Source organism: Apteryx rowi, unplaced genomic scaffold, assembly GCF_003343035.1.
Source record: "Apteryx rowi isolate R43461 unplaced genomic scaffold, aptRow1 scaffold_402, whole genome shotgun sequence".
Classification (NCBI taxonomy): domain Eukaryota; kingdom Metazoa; phylum Chordata; class Aves; order Apterygiformes; family Apterygidae; genus Apteryx; species Apteryx rowi.
The window spans coordinates 453,667-469,325 of NW_020450552.1; the positions used below are offsets into that span (position 1 = coordinate 453,667).

At 45.4% G+C, this 15,659-nt stretch overlaps 1 long non-coding RNA gene across 1 annotated transcript; it reads left to right on the forward strand.

Moving 5' to 3' along the window:
* The first annotated feature begins 1,722 nt into the window (after window positions 1-1,722).
* LOC112970717 lies at window positions 1,723-7,960 on the forward strand. Its single transcript, XR_003255135.1, has 2 exons — window positions 1,723-2,302; window positions 6,837-7,960. It is a non-coding gene; the product is annotated as an uncharacterized LOC112970717 (long non-coding RNA).
* The last annotated feature ends 7,699 nt before the right edge of the window (window positions 7,961-15,659 follow it).

Sequence of the window (15,659 nt, forward strand, 5' to 3'; positions counted from 1 at the left end):
TGTGATTCTGTTTCCTCTATAGGCTTCAAAGCTGAGGGGGCCTGGGTCAAGGTGGGCCCAACTTGCATCTTTTGGTGTTTGCTCCAGCTCTTCAGCGCCCTACAGCTGGCGCCCAGCGGTCTGCAGGGCTCGGGTTTTGGCTGGCTGAAGAGAAACTTTCATTTGCGCAGGATCTGTTGTGTGTGTGCAAAAGGCCTGCTAGAAAACTGTTGAGACTAAAATGATCACACATGTCCTTCAGCTTAGGAAAAGAGCGCTCTAAGTGAGAGCATGTGTGCTCTGACTCTTGGGCTGAGAAAATGTCAGGCTTATGTGCTTGGGAAGTTCATATTGATACAAACAGGGAGGCTCCCTGCTGCCCACAGAATTCCCACATAAAAGTCCTACTGGTAGCCGTGGGAACTCGGCAGCAGCCACGCTGTGGCTAAAGTCACCACTCTAAAAATGTAGTGAAATTAGTGTTCATAAAAGTGAAAAACATGCCACAAGAATGAAGATGTTCTGATTCGCAGCCATGAAAATTACAGGAGTTCTAGCATAGAGAAAAAGCTAAATTTTGCAGTTTTTCTGGCTTCGGAAAGGGATTGTTGGTGAATTTTGAAAAGGATTCTTTGAGCGAAAACCTTTGGCTTTTAGGAAATCAATTTGTCGCATCAAAACATAAACACCCCAGGTTTTGCACATGAGGTGGCACTGGCCTGTTTTAATAGCCCTGGGGAAAGGACAGATCCTGTGCTGCACAGTGGCCCCTAGTGAAACTGAAGAGTTTGCTTCACAGTCTGTGAAATCATTTCTAGCAGCTGGTTTGTTATTAATTTCAGTTCTGCCTTTGAATCTCACCCTCACCTGAGACAAACCACGCCACCCGCTTCATATCTTTAAGGCAAATAAAAAACCATGGGAGACTATGAGGGACCAACAGGCTTATTCTGATGCAAATTGAACCTGAACCTGGGACTTAGAGGAACAAATAATATTAACAAGAAGGCTACTGTTCTAACTTATGGGTATAATTTAGCAGCATTTTCAGCTTGAAGTTTCCTTTTTTGACTTTTTCTGCTATACCCACTGTAATGAGAGGGGTCAGCTGTGCAGACTGTGACTCTTTCTGCTAGAAGGTGGATTTGTAGATTGTGTCTCTATTCCCTTTACACTGACCCATGTCCTCAAACAAGTACTGCTGTCCCTCACGGATTTATTTGCTGGTACCACAAGGGTCTGAAGCATCAGCGCTTTAGCTAAAGCCTTGGATGAGGCTCTCTCCTTGTGTCCTGTCAACCCTGTTTTCCTTGATTTTCACGAAGAGATGCTATTAAGGGGTCAGCAACATCCTCCCTTTGCCCTTCCCTCTGTTTTCTCAGCCACCACCACTCTTCCCCATGGAGCCAGCTGAGAAGCTGGCCGACCCCTCGCTCCAGCTGGGTTTTGTGCTAGGCAGGCAGACACCACCTTCCTATCCCCACCCCCAAGCCAGCAGTAGCTTATGACAGCAACAATCTTAAAAATAAAACAGGAAATGATTTCAGTAGGGGATGTGGTGGCTGACAGAGAAAAGTGGAGTAGGTCTGAAGCGCAGTTGCTCTTTTATGCGAACATCGAGCCCCTGCAGAAATGTTGCAGGGCAACGTTTGTGTAGCCTTTCATGTGGTGGGAGGACCCAGGCTTGTTTTTGTTGTTGTCACTACCGGGACCTACTGTAGTGGTTGTCCTCGCAACCCCGGTCCGAAGGCGGCCGTTTGCAGCGCAGCAGCATTTCACTGAGGCTGTGTGACCCCGGGGAGGTATTCAGCACATGCTCGCTAGTGCGTGGGCAATCCCTGTCACCCTGGCCTGCGTTCAGGCTGCCCATGATAACCCCTTAATTTCAACCTCACAACTACTTCCTTCCATTTACTGCCCGGGCAGCAGAGATATGCGTGCTCTGGCCAGCAAATAGTTTACTTGCCCACCGCATTCCAGAATTAGATACTGTTTTGGTCTCATGCCTGACCTGAACACCTACTACTTCTTCTGAAATGAGCCTTTAACTGTTATATCTGTTCGAATTATTGAGTTGGAAGTCTTAAGCTACCCTGGTCCTACATGTTGCCGAGGGCTCTTTATTCTTCTTGTTTTCCCATGGGGTTTCAACTGGAAGGAAGAGCGGGAATGGGCGTGTGCTGCCCTGGGAATGCGGACGGTCCTGGCGTCCCTCCGACAGAAGGACATGCCGTAGCGCCAGAACACTGATTGATTCCTTGGAGCCAATGTCTCGGGCTGGGAAATACGCTTTCAGTTTGCTTCCACCAGCTTTGTATTCATAGTGAGTATTTATTTCTCCCTCTGGTTGGGTTAAGCAATTTTTTTCTATAGTATTCAAATGCTTGGAATGGAGGTTCAAATCCTTCTGTGTCTTCAAACACAAACATGCCATATCTGGGTCAGGAAGTCCCTGACCTGCAAATCACTGGAGGTTGAAAGAGTATATCAGGGTAGTTTTATTATATGCTTGCCCTAGTCTTGTACTCTTCCCTAGGCATCTGCTATTGCCAATGTTAGAGACAGGATATTGGACTAGAGGGACCTTTGGTCTGACCTCCTATGGACRTTTTTATGGTCTTTTGTCTTTATCTGGGGCCTCCAGAGGCTAATAAAGATTTTGTAAATATAAAGAATTCATTGCGATCCAAGAAGAAGTCATAAGCATAGGAGGGGTCTTTCAGCCTCGTGTTCCCTGGGAGCAAAGGTCTGATAAGAGAAGTCTGGCAAGTACTGATGAAACAACATCCAAAGTCTATCAGTTGCTAGACAGATGGTCCTTAGTGGGTAATGAAAATAACTGTTTCTGGACACGTCTTAATATACACTTCCTTGTACAGTATATGATTTAATAATTTCATACAGTATGTGATTTATTAGGTTTGCTTCTAGCATTGGCCCATGGCTTCACTGGAAATAGCAGATCTACCTATCTCCTGATGCTCTTAGTTGGTTTCTTCAAAAGAGAAACAGGTCCCCTCAGAGGTCCCATTTCCCCTTTGCCAAGCCCTGAAGACCTGCTCTGAAGGGTGGGTACCAGCGCTTGTCATTTGTGTTATCTAAGTGGAGCAACTCTGGTATCACGACGTTCTGTGCTCGCATTGCTCTTGCATGAAACACATGGTATTTGTGCTGCTGCTGGAGATGAGTGCTCAGATATCTTCAGTGTACCAGGAAATGCCAAGGGTTTTGAGACAGCAGAAAATCATCTGCTGAGACTCCTTTTAGACTTGTTTTTTCTTCTGTCTGCCTCTCCTCTCTGTTTGGTCAAAGGGAGCATTCAGGGCAGAAGTCCATTGTGTAATTTGATTTTCCTTCCCCCTTTTCTGTTTGCTTTGAAAGACTTTTTTACATAAGGTATAGCAGCTTCACAGCTGAGAAAGGACCTTTGTCAGCCAGYGGCTGCTGCCACAAGCGTGGCTGGCGAGATGTGTCCTTATTCACCTACCGGCACTGAGTGCTCCTCAGATGTGGTGTTGGGTTGCAGCTACCACGTACAGTCAACTGCTGTGACACAGTCCAGACTGCCATCCTTTCCTGCCCAGCCTGACAGGAGGTTGGTGCCAGATGAGGTGTATGGCTGCGCTCCTGGTCGGTCCCTGGCGGGCAGCCATCCCACTCTCGCCCATCCTGATGGCCATCCCCTGCCTGCAGGGTCTCTGCCCTCCGGCGTCATGGGGYGCCTCTTTGACCATCACTGCTGTCTAACCTGCGCCTCTTCCCAGCTTCTCACGCAAAGCCCATTCATCCAGGCTGGGGGGGAAGAAAGAAAAAGAACAAATTTGTTCCCACAGGCAATGTGCTGAAGTTAAAAAGAAATAATCAGGCAAGGATTTTTTAAAAATCCTGTTCATTTTTCCATCTTTCTTTGCTTCTGAGCCTGGACAAGTCCCCTCAAGAATGACATTAAGCATATCAGAAGTGCTATTCTCTATATTCTGCTCTAGCTGCTTAAAAGTCATCTGCTTCATTGGAATTCTGATGCCTCGATCAGGAGTTTTGGTACTGACAATTGTAGAGAAGACGCTATTTTTGAAATCGGCCTCTACATTCAGGTTTTGCCTACTCCCAAAATAGTCCTGAGGGTTTAGATTTCTATGTGCCAAACCCTGCCATCGCCTGCGTCCAAAAGGGTCAGCGCACTGGCTCTGAAGCCAGAGCGCATGACAAACACAGAAAACTGAGTTGAGTTTAAGCACAGTTACATTGGGAAGGGAAAAGAAGGTTTTGCTTCTTTGTATTTTCCTGTGTACTGTATAGCTTTAAAAAATCAAGTGTTTTCGTCAGAGTGAGCAGAGGATATGGTCCTGCTTGAAAACTTTYGCAGTGACACATCACGACTTGCAAAGAGATGTGGATCTGTTTCGTGTTATTGAAGTGTCAATGCAATGTAGAGCCTGGAAAAAAAAACCCCACTTTATGTTTAAAAATACTCCCTTCTCATAGGGACAATTAAAATGGCCAGTTGGGATTCTGCTAAGAAACTAAAAAAAACCCCAGAAGCAAACCCACAACAACTTGTGGGGTGGGTCAGCCTTTTCTAGAAAGTTACAAACATCTAAAGATGGGTGAGCACCTTTTAAACCATCATGGATGTCTGCGTGTACATCTAACCTGTCTTATCTGTGGGGATCCTGGTTACACGTTCGGAGAGGCAACCAGAGATCACTGAAGTCAACAGAAAAACTCATAGCGATTTCAGTAGGTTTTAGATTAGGTCATGCACTTTGACTGTCAAAGTTAAGTCTCAGCGGTGCATTTAAGTCTTTAGTGGCCACTACAGCTGCTACAGCTGTTTCAGAGTTACAGCGAGAAGATGCATTTCTCAAGGTTCATGTTTCTGACACCCTTATTAGTGGGAGCTGGCCCTCTCCTGCACCCTCATAACAGGAACTGAGATTTTCTACCAATTTGGCTGGCAAACCTGAGAACTTCGATGTTTGAACTTTTTTGTAATAAAAGCAAAAAGGCTTCTTTCTTACCCAATGGCATAGCAAGAAAGTTTGGGGGAGGGGATTAACAGCGTCCTTTAACAAACGCTGAAGCTGTACACAGGCACGTGGCCTTAGTGCAAAGAGCATCGCTGCGCAGAATTTGCTCTAAAGCAGCCGATTTGAAATCCGCTCCCGCCAGCTCACGGCAATGGGGACGGGGCGCTCGCCGGCAGGTGGGGGCCGGTGGCTCGGCGCGGCGGTGGGGACAGCTGTGGGGTGCGTGGCGGCCCCCCCGTCACGTCCACGACACCCGGGCCTGCCGCCTTCGCGCTGGGGCTATATTTTACTAGTCAGTTCGCTCCCGCCCGGCAAGCACAGGCACGCTTTTATGGCATCTGGAGCATTTTGCTGAGCGCTTTGGTAGTACGCCACTGGCCAGACAGCACATTTCCAGATTTAGATTATAAGAGGAAAACAGCAAGTGGTAGGTTCAAGTATGGGTCAGGGGATATGTTATACCCCAGTTCCTCCGCCGAGCACTCGCAGTCCTCCGGGACCAATGCTGCGAGCTGCACTCGRTAGAGATGGCCTAAGGTGCTTGCTTTTATGATTACTAGTGCCATTCACACTGGGAAAATGTTGTTATCACATTGTAAACATCATTTTTAATATCACAGAATCTTTTCAGCTGATATTTCGGCTTCAAATGAGAACCAACCACGTTCATTTTCTCTTTTCCTCTAAAGCTGTTAAGCAGCATTTTAGCAGGAGGTGTCTGGACAGAAAAGTAGGGTACAGAGGTGATAGGATATTCCAAATCTGATGATAGACTTATTTTTAGATAGCTGCTATTACCAATGAGTACTGTTTGGAGGAAAAAAAGCAACGGAAAGCTGTACCCTGCACCATACAAACAAAATTGTTAGTGCTGATGGCCACACGACGGATACACATGAAAAACTGATATTCGAACTGCATGCCATTGGCCTGCAATATAAACAAGCAACATTTAAATACCGCATCTGTAGCAAAACCTGAAGTTACAGAGAGCATAAACCAACCTAGTGACCCAGTTCCTACCCACCACGTGCAGTTCAGCGGGAGAGCATTTCCTGGTGACCTGAAGAGAAAAGGGGACTCTGATGATGATGTTTWATACTTACAGTCTGGCTTTGAGCACTGCAAGATTTTTATATTAAATTCTGTTCAGTTAAAGTTCAGACTGCCTTTCACACGACAATGTCCTCTTTGAACACAGACCCAGGGCTGCACGGCCCCTCTTTTCCCCCCGGCCGGTATGAATTTCACTCGCTGCATGAGCAGCAGCTGCAGTACCACGAGAGCAAACTGCTCACCCTTTGGGTGTTGTAGGAAACGAGGCGCTCTTTCCCACCGGCGCTGGGTTCAGCTGCTTGTGAAACCGGAGCGTAGGCCCCAGCCGCGTGTTTGCTGAGTAAGATCTAGCCCAAGTGGGAGTTAGTCATTAATAACGTGCCTGGAGCTGCAATTCACGCGGCTTGCGGCTCTCCCACGTTCGTTATCAAATGATATTTTTAATGTCAAAGTGCAGGGCGTTGAGCTCCTGGGTGCTGCTACGTCTGGCCTTGGGGAAGGTGGTCCCTGGCACGGTGCTGCCCAGCCCCAGGCGTAAGGCGGTAATTCAGGTTTTATTTTACGTATTTTTGTGTGTGAGGACAGTCCCAAACCAGGTAAGGAGATTCAGAGTGGCTGAAAAGGTGGAGTAACCCCAGCTTCAAAGGTCTGAAGATTTGGGAAGGTTTTGCTTTGGTGTGTATTAAATAAAAATGTGATAAAACACATGTAAACTAGCACTGTTAGTTTGATAATGCTTATTTTCCGCAATGGTATTTTTTTCCCTTGCAGCAATCCAAATGCCAAATTCCAGCCTTAGCTCTTACTCAGAAAAGCCTCCTATGGACCTGTTCCTGTCTGAGTCAGAACTGACCAAAGCCTTCAGGTTTTGACCCGGGACGGATGAAACGCTGCTGAAATAAAGGCCCTTCAATTTCACCTCCTTCAATTTAACCTAGTTTCTGTATGATGCAGGCACGCTGAGACTGCGTGGCTGCGTGGTGCAGGCTGGCTGCAGGGAGCCGAGGCGGCTCTTTCGGGAGCTATTCATGCAGTTTTGGGTCCCCGACCTGGCAGCGCCGGGTCCCTTGGCTCCCGCCTGCCCCGGGGGGGTCTGGCCGTGCTGAAACGGGGGGGAAAGGGAACGTTCAGCTTGGGTTTCTGAAAGAAATGGCCTGTTTTGACCAACAGCCGGGTCTTCGCCCCGTGGTTCAGTCTGAGCCTTACTTTGAACATGAAAAACTTTGAGCTGGGAGGCTGGCGAGAAGTGGGGGGAGGAAGAGGAAGAGGAAGGCCTCCTGTCTAAAGCTGGCAGGGACAGACAGAACTGGTTACCCGTATTTCTGCACACTCTGGTCTTTCAATGCCCCCTATTTGCTCTTTATGAATCAGCGACAATTTTATTCTGCTTTTTGTCAAATGTGTGCTATTCCTCACATTTAAAATTATCATATTCCAGCTCTTTCCTTGCTCTGTAGTTTTTAAATACTTGATAAATTGAATATTTTGGGCTGCTTGATTGTTTTAGGCTAATTATTGCATTATTAGATAAGTTTTGAATCCAAATCTGACAGAATTCCTGACTCTCTGTAGATCTCGGAGACAATGGGCTAACGAACAATAGAAAATTAGCTCTTAATAGTGAGGAACATAAGCTCCTTTCAGTCAGGACTTTATCTTCTTATGTATTTGCAAATCATTCTTCATCCCCATGTTATTAGGCCCCTGAATTTGCAGCCTTCCTCACAGTGTGCAAGATTTGCTCATAGAAATAGATCTGTTGACTTTAAGAGGGCTGCATATCCTGAAGTGGTAAAATTTGTTGTAAAATAGGTATGAATGTTATTTACTGCGACTGCTAAACATGTACAAATAAATTATGTATTTTAACTGCAATAAATAAATAAGTACTAGAATTCCTTCCATTTTCTTAAATAGTATGTTGCGCTGATGCATAATAAATAATAAACAGTAAACCTGATATTTATTGCTACTACTTATTACTATGAGTTTTATGTTTGGTTCTGTTATTAGTAAGTATTTTGTTTTCAGTGAAAATTCTTCAAATGTAAAAACATGACTAAAATGCAGTAAGCTGCAAGCAAAACAACCGCATTTGAAAGAATGCAAAAAGTACTTTGGCAAATTGTTATCTTTATAGTGGTATCTTTGCTCTATATATTTACACAAATACACAGAAAGATATTACATATTAATTACACAGGAAAATCTTACTCATCTCTGTAGAAAAACAGTATAGAGATTTTACATGTGGCTCAGCTCTAGGATGAGGTGATATTTGTGTGTCTGTGTTGTTTTCAAGATGCAGTTTATCTAACACTGGAAAAGGGTATGGTTTGGCTGACTAAACTCTGGAGTGATGCTGAATGATAAAAGTGCTAAGGGGAATTTTTGGGTCGCCTGAAAGACAACGTAAAAGACTCTGTAGGTGTAAAAAAAACCAAAAAGACTCTTTTTGGTAGTTGTATAAAAGCTTACTGACATTTTATGACACAGAGCAGTCCCTCCCTCCCCCAATACCTTTGACTCCCCTTGCACAATGTAGCTGCCTTAAAAATGTAAGCTTGCTCACACACAGGTGTTACTTTGGCACTGGGGCTCATCTTGCCTCTCTTTGAGAGTTTTGTTGGACGTTTTGTGGCCTGAACTCCAGCAGGCTGTAGCACACAGGGGCACAAACGGTGAGAAGGGCAGGCTCACAAAACTGGCAGCTAATCTGGGATGTGCACCACTAGTTATCTGCAAAACGCTAGGCGCAGCAGACATCGGAGAGCTGAGGCAAACTCTGCCCCAGTTTCAAATCCTCGGGAGCGAGAGCTCTGCCCAGCTCCCCATGAGGTGACCCCTGCCCTGCCACGCAGGCACTGCCCCAGGCCAAAGGCCGGCTCCTGTGGCTGCAGGAACGTGCTGAGTCTGGCAGTGTCTGGGAAAAGACCTGCCAAAGACGGACAGCCTGAATCAAGAAAGCCCCAGTAGACAGCAGCATGGCGTGGTAAAAAGGATCAGTGGGCTGATGGGGATGCTTGTGAGAGCAGCTCTCTGCAAGACAGATTTGCATCAGGAGGAGCGCATTTGTCACAATGGTGGTGGATGGGTCTGGATGGTGATGGACAGTCTTCTCCATTCCTTGCTCCTCCAAGAGGGCTGGCTCTTCTCAGCAGGCTCATTTGAAAGAGAGAAGTGGAACTGTGGAGTATGTTGACACAGTCATTAATGCAGAAGTTTGAGCTCACTCTCAGGCCTGGGAATGCCTTTCAGCCCACCCGACCCCAGCTGTGCTCCAGAGGTCTCCAAGAAGTGTGGCCAGGCTTTGGCTTCCCTCCTCGTTCTGCCTGGGTGCACCTGGGGATGCTGCAGCTCAGGCTTTGTAGCAAACAAGGGTCACACACAGAAGCATGCTCTGGGCAGGATTCATCCCATCCAACCTGTGGGCCCAGTTGGTGGGGAGAAGGACATGTTCTTGAAAGTAGGTCTGGATCTTCAACAGGCTAAGCTATCCTCTGCAAGAGCCTTTTGCTTTTGCCTGGAGAAGGAACCTGGCATGAGTAGAGCTCTCTAATCTTACTTCCCCAAAGTCACCTGGGAGGAAATGCCTGCTTTGACCCAACTACAACCCCCCTGCACGAAAGGTGGTAGGTCTTGGTGGGTCATGTACGTGAATCCTTGGGTCTGTTCCTCCTCTTGCACGTGGCCTCAGCTCACGGGACTTCAGCCCTTTCCCATCTCTAGCTACCACTGTTTAGGGCCTTGCTTCTGGGGTAACGGATTAATCTTTGTGCCCACCAGGCTGGGGAGTGCAAAGGGACCTTTACCTCTTTGGTGCAAGGCCTGGGTTTCCTGCCCTCTCATGCTGGATCTTCCTGTCAGTTAAGACATTACTGTTGCTGCTCTTTGTGGAGTCCCAGGTCTGTCTTGATGATTATCCCAAGAAAGCTTGGCTGCTTTCCCTGCAGTCCCAGCCCTGTCTACATGGCAATCCCAGCCCTAAATACTGTTGGAAAAGTAGCTGGGCTCTAGCACAGTCTTCTGATCTGAAAAGCCTGAAAAGTCAGCAGTCCTCTTTCCACCCTCCCAGGCTCTTAGAAAGCACTGCAGAAACCAAAAAAGAGCATGATTATTATTGAGTCTCAGGATTTCTTTAGCAAAGCTTATAATTTAGGGGACCTGATCTGTGAATTCTGAAAGACTGGGAGTGGCATTATTATAAGTTCAAGGCAAATTGTATGCATCACAAAGTCAGAGAAGGAGGTCTTAAGCAGGGGCCAAAATTAAGAGTTTTTAGACAGGAGTAGACAGCAAGGGAGAATTCCTGGGGCTGAATTTTGGTTTCCTAACACTGCAGCCCCACCTGCTAATCTAGCTCAAAATTTGTCCTGAAGTCAAACAAACCATCCTGGATGCAGCAGGCTTAATATTTTTTCTTCTTACTTTTAAATCCTGTTGAACCAGGGAGGCTGCCTGCCAGGGATGGGTGGCAAAACTCTCAGATATTGATTTTCAGTCTGCCAGTCTTTAAAGTAAAAACATTTCTTTCTTGTCATCAAGCACTATATCGCTGCCCACAGTGGCTTATAAGGTATTTTTGCACATCATCACAGTGAAGACAATGAAACATCCTGTGAAGTAACTGCGTTAGCAAAACACCACAAGACACAATTGTGAAAAACACAGTTCTCTGTTCCTTTTTTACACAGACATTTGGTTAGAAGTGCAGACACACTGGATCTGAAATCACTTTCTCATGTGATTTGGCTTCTTTTTAAGCCTCGAACCATTTAAAGCTCCAGTCCTCTCCCTCAAACTCTGTTGAAGCTTGATGTGGGAGAACGTAGGCTTTCTCCTACTGCTTTCAGTCACTATCTGACATATTCTGAATGTGCCTTGACGTGTCCGTTGCTTTTAGTATTGCTGGCTAACATGAAGCACTTGATTTCTTCCTTCCTACTGGCACACATAATTCACATTTCAGTAGAGAAATATTGATGTATTTATCAGGGAGATTACATGGGAGATCACTGTGGCAACCTCCAGAGACCAGGATGAGGTTCCCAGCTCTCTCATTAAGTCACTGTTTGTTACTGGCTTAGTCATTCAGTTTTCCTATAGCTTTATACTGCTATAGATTCCCTAATCTTGAATACTAAAGATTATATTAATACACCTTTACACTGCGAGCAGAAGGCTTGCTCCTGCAGTTGCTACTTTGAAATCCATGGAAATTTTACTTATTTTCCTAACTTCTTTAGTGCCTGTCTTCAGTGTGCTTTGGGACATGGCACTGTTGGAGGTGTAACCTTAGGAACAGGACTTGGAATTGGGATCCTGTGGCCTGGAGAAACGAGATGTCATTTTTTGCAAATGCAGAACGTGAGATGCATCGTGCCTATCCTGGGTTGGGAAAAGACTTTCCACCAATGTACAAATCCCCCCTGGGCTTTCAGGCACACGTAGCATTCTTTGTTATTCTCTGTCCTAAGTCCATGTCTAGCCTTGCTATATTTAAAGKTTATTGCATCTCCCTAAAACCTGGCTGAACTCTGTTGGTGGGTGAAATGATTCCTTTAATGTTTCCTAAGTTTATGGCTGCAACAACATTGCTTTAATATCTTTTGGGATGGTTAATGCTCTATGAAGAGAACGATCTCCCAGCAGTTCAGAGTAGGTATTGACCAGACACGTTGCTCACTCATGTAGGCCTTTGCTGGGGTATCAGTATGAAAACAGGAAACGACGTGGGAAATGTTAATAAAACTTGACAACAACAGCTCAAAAGGTGTTTGATCCACCATTTAAGTGTACATGACTATTACAGGATGAGGAAACAGGAAATATGCTGAGGGGGAGGAGATGAGAACAGAGAACTGTAAAAAGAATGAAAAGACTGAACTTGAAAAATTCCAAGTCACCCTTTCTGAAGTCAGTTGGCATGCACCAGGCATTATTCACAGCATGCAGTTCCTCACTTAGGTGTTACGCATGTAAACCGCAAGGAGCTGGAATTGAGATCCATCAGTAATAAATTCCATCTTGGCACTAAATATGAGACCAAGTTAATGCCAAAAAGAAAAACCCCAAATGAAAAAAAAAAGTTATTTCCAGGCAAGGGTTTTAAAATTTTCAAAACCAGATCAGCTCTCTGTGGTTCACAGTTCTTCCAAATCTGCATTTGCCCAGAGCCAAGAATAAGTGAAATGCCATAGTGCTACCTCTTCTATTCAGAAAGAATATTATCATTTCATGATCACTTTCTATCTTTGTTTCTTCTCAGATCTGCCACACCCCACCCCACATTCTTTCATAACTGAGTCAGAAAAAAAATCCCCTCTTTTTCCTGATGTATTTTAATGCAATGGGTTCTTTGCATTCTTATCATTTTGGTTTGCATAATTAGTTTGCTAGTAACCCATTCTGAATAAAGTCTAACAAATCTGTTAATTTTAAAGAACTATTCAGAGGAAAAAAAAAGATGTTGATTTGGAAATAATAACAGCAAAACACTTCCCCTATGTCACCTTTTATTAATAGCAATCAAAGCATTTTAAACACTTGAAGTCATGATTTACAGTTTATAGACAAGGAAACTGGGCTGCAAAGTTGGGAATGTTCAATAAAGATCACATAGTAAACTAACTGTGGAGTTCAAATCTGCTGGTCTCCAGCCTCATTCCCTCTCCGCTGAATGATACCTTTTACCATGACAAATATACTGGAATAAGCCATTTTCTAATATGCAGGACACTCATTATCTTCCTTATAATATCCTTTGGACCTTTAAAAATGGGGAGCAGTAGGTCAACACTTCCTTCTAGCCATCGGTCTACATGAACCACTAAAGCTTAGGGTCTCTGAGGGAGGGGGCAGAAAGGAGAAGCCTGTGTGTTGGGAGGGCACAGAAAGAGGGACCGTCCTGAGAGCCAGGAATGACTACCAAAAGCAAAGGCTGTCTTGGCCTTCTTCAAGTCATGGGAAGCAAGGGAGGTGGCTAAGTGTCTTCTAGTATTCAGAGGCTTGGGTAGGATTCATCTACCCTAGCTTCAGTGTTCATCTCACTGATGAATACACAGCTAAGACAAGTCAGCTATATCACTCTGGAGTGATATATCAGTTTCTCAACATCGACTACAAAGGGTAGCAACCTCAGATTTTGACATCTAGCTTCTGAATTTCCTCTTCCTCACCATTATCAGTTTAAAATAATTCTTTGCCTATTGCTAGTTTGGTGGGCACACAGGAGGGCTCTGGCACAAGCTGGCTGTCTTTAATCTTCAACATGGATGGCTGTTACTTCAGAAAAGTAAGTAGGAGGATGTGGTGGTCTTTGGATGGAAGACTGCAGTGGTGACATGGTAGGGCCAAGATGCCTGAAGAGTGGGACTCGCTCCTCCAGTACCTGTGTGGCCTTGTTTTTCCCCTTCCTACAGATATGTGACGGGCATCGTTCACCCAGAGCTTCCTGGCTGCTGACTCCTGGTGGGGAGAAGGTTTGGCTTCTTCTGGTGCTTTTCCTCAGTTGTTGCCACTTGGGAGCTCAGACAAGACTTGTGACCATTCGGCTTGGACAGGACTGCCTGCATGTTTCCTTCCACATGATTTTCATCTTTTGGCTCTATGGGAAGTGAATGATACATGGCCTCGTTCAAGCAGGTGACCCCACAAATAGCATGTGCTGTGCTGTGTTGTTTCGTGAATCCAACTGCTTCTGGTGGCAGCATGCTGCTTATCGATGCAGCTGTGACAGCTGATAAATAAAAATTTAACCAAGCCATACACTGAACTGCAAAACTTCCTAAATACTATGAGGTGCTTGTTTGCTGCTTTTTAAAATAATTTCAGAGGAGGCTGAGAGAAATGCAGTGTCATAACCCTTGATAGCTACATTATGCTAAGCACAAGTTTGTTCCATCAAGTGAGTGTGTGAAGTGTGTATATCCATATCCATATACATGTGATTGTACCTGTTCTTAATCTGATGTTAAAGACTTGCCCTATTTAAAGTGAAGCAAAAGCCTATTGTTTTCAGTATTTAAATGCAAGGAGCTAAACCTGTCCGTCTCCTAAGTCTATGATATCATTGCCTGGTGTCCCAAGAACTTCCTCCAAAATACTTTCATGTCCTCCTATGTTAGACAAAATTACAAATTGCCAAGTTTATTCATAACTGGAGTGAAATATCACCTGAACATTGGCCTGTCATGCTAGGGACAGCTGGTGACAAGTTCCCTTTTCTTCTTTACTCAAAGGCAGGAAAGATAACACACAGACAGCTAGGGAACAGGCTTTTTATAAAGGGTGATTTGTCTATGGTGCAGTCTTACTGTGTGTGTTTAACTCTTCTTTGGGTAATGATATTGAGAGCAAAGTAATCAATCTCATGGCTGGCATAATACCATGATGCTTTTCTGCAAGACTGACTATAAGCATGAGAGCACTTCAATTACACTTTCTTTTGGGAGGCAAAAAAAGTGAAGTCTAGTTTCACTAGAGAGTCATCTTTTACCCCCATGGTCCAGTTTGTTAGCTTCCAATTTGCTCCACCATTTTAGGTTCTTTTGCTGACCAAAGATTTCTTTCATTCGCTTTGAACCTGGGTAGCTAAAGGCTGGTATTTGCGATGATTGCCTTGGGGAAAACAGTGGGAGTGGAGAAATGTGCCTAACACTATGTGTCCTCATGGGCTTTTAGTGTGAAGTCTTGTTTGTTGAGGCCAGAAAAGAAAAGGTTAAGTCTGAGGTGGGTTACATGTCAGTGGTGTGGCCGAAGCAGTTGTCTGGTGCTGGTAGCAGGAGGAAAAAGTTGATATGGAGAGCATAAAAAGGGACGAAGCGTGGAGAAGAAAAAGCTGAGGAAGTTTAAAGCATCAGGCATCACTGGCAGGGTGACCTGGGGCCACCATTTGGGAATGAGCTTTCTGAAGACAGCAAAATGTTTCAGTGCATCTGGTTTTGTGTGTGATGACTCCTGACAAGACTTAACAGGGGTGAGCTCCTGAGGAGCGCTGCATACCCCTGTCTCTCTCTAAATGTGGTGGCCTCCGGGAGGGCTCCTCACTTTATGGAGAGCATAACCCTCTCCTGTGCAGGGGCATAACATGAGGTGATCACCCCCTCACACCCTCAGGGCCTTCTTCTGGCTCTGGTCCTGCAATAAATCTAACACAAGCCAAGGAGCTCAGGGCAAGGGCTGCACCAGAGCCCTTTGTGTTTAAGCCCTCGTATGGGCTGGCAACCCCCCCCACTCTCTTGCCCTCTCCAGGGACCTTCACATGAGGGTATAAAGGACCAAGAGAACTAGGGGCTGTGCTGTGAGGTGGTTTCTTGGTGTTATTTGAGCCTCTCTAACAAACAAGAGGAGTTCTGGATCTGGTGAACACCAAGGGGCAGTGGTGGCAAGGCAGATCCAGGGGAGCAGGAGTCAATGCCTCAGGCACAAACTCCTCCCTGGCCACCATGGCAGGTGCCGTCTGTGCCCCCTGTCTGATGGTGATTGTGTCACTTGTGCTTCACATTCCAGATTTGTTTATTTCCCCCCCCCTTTCAGTGCTGCCTCTGCATTGCTGTAATTATGTGGAGTAGGGAAATGCCACAATGACCCAAG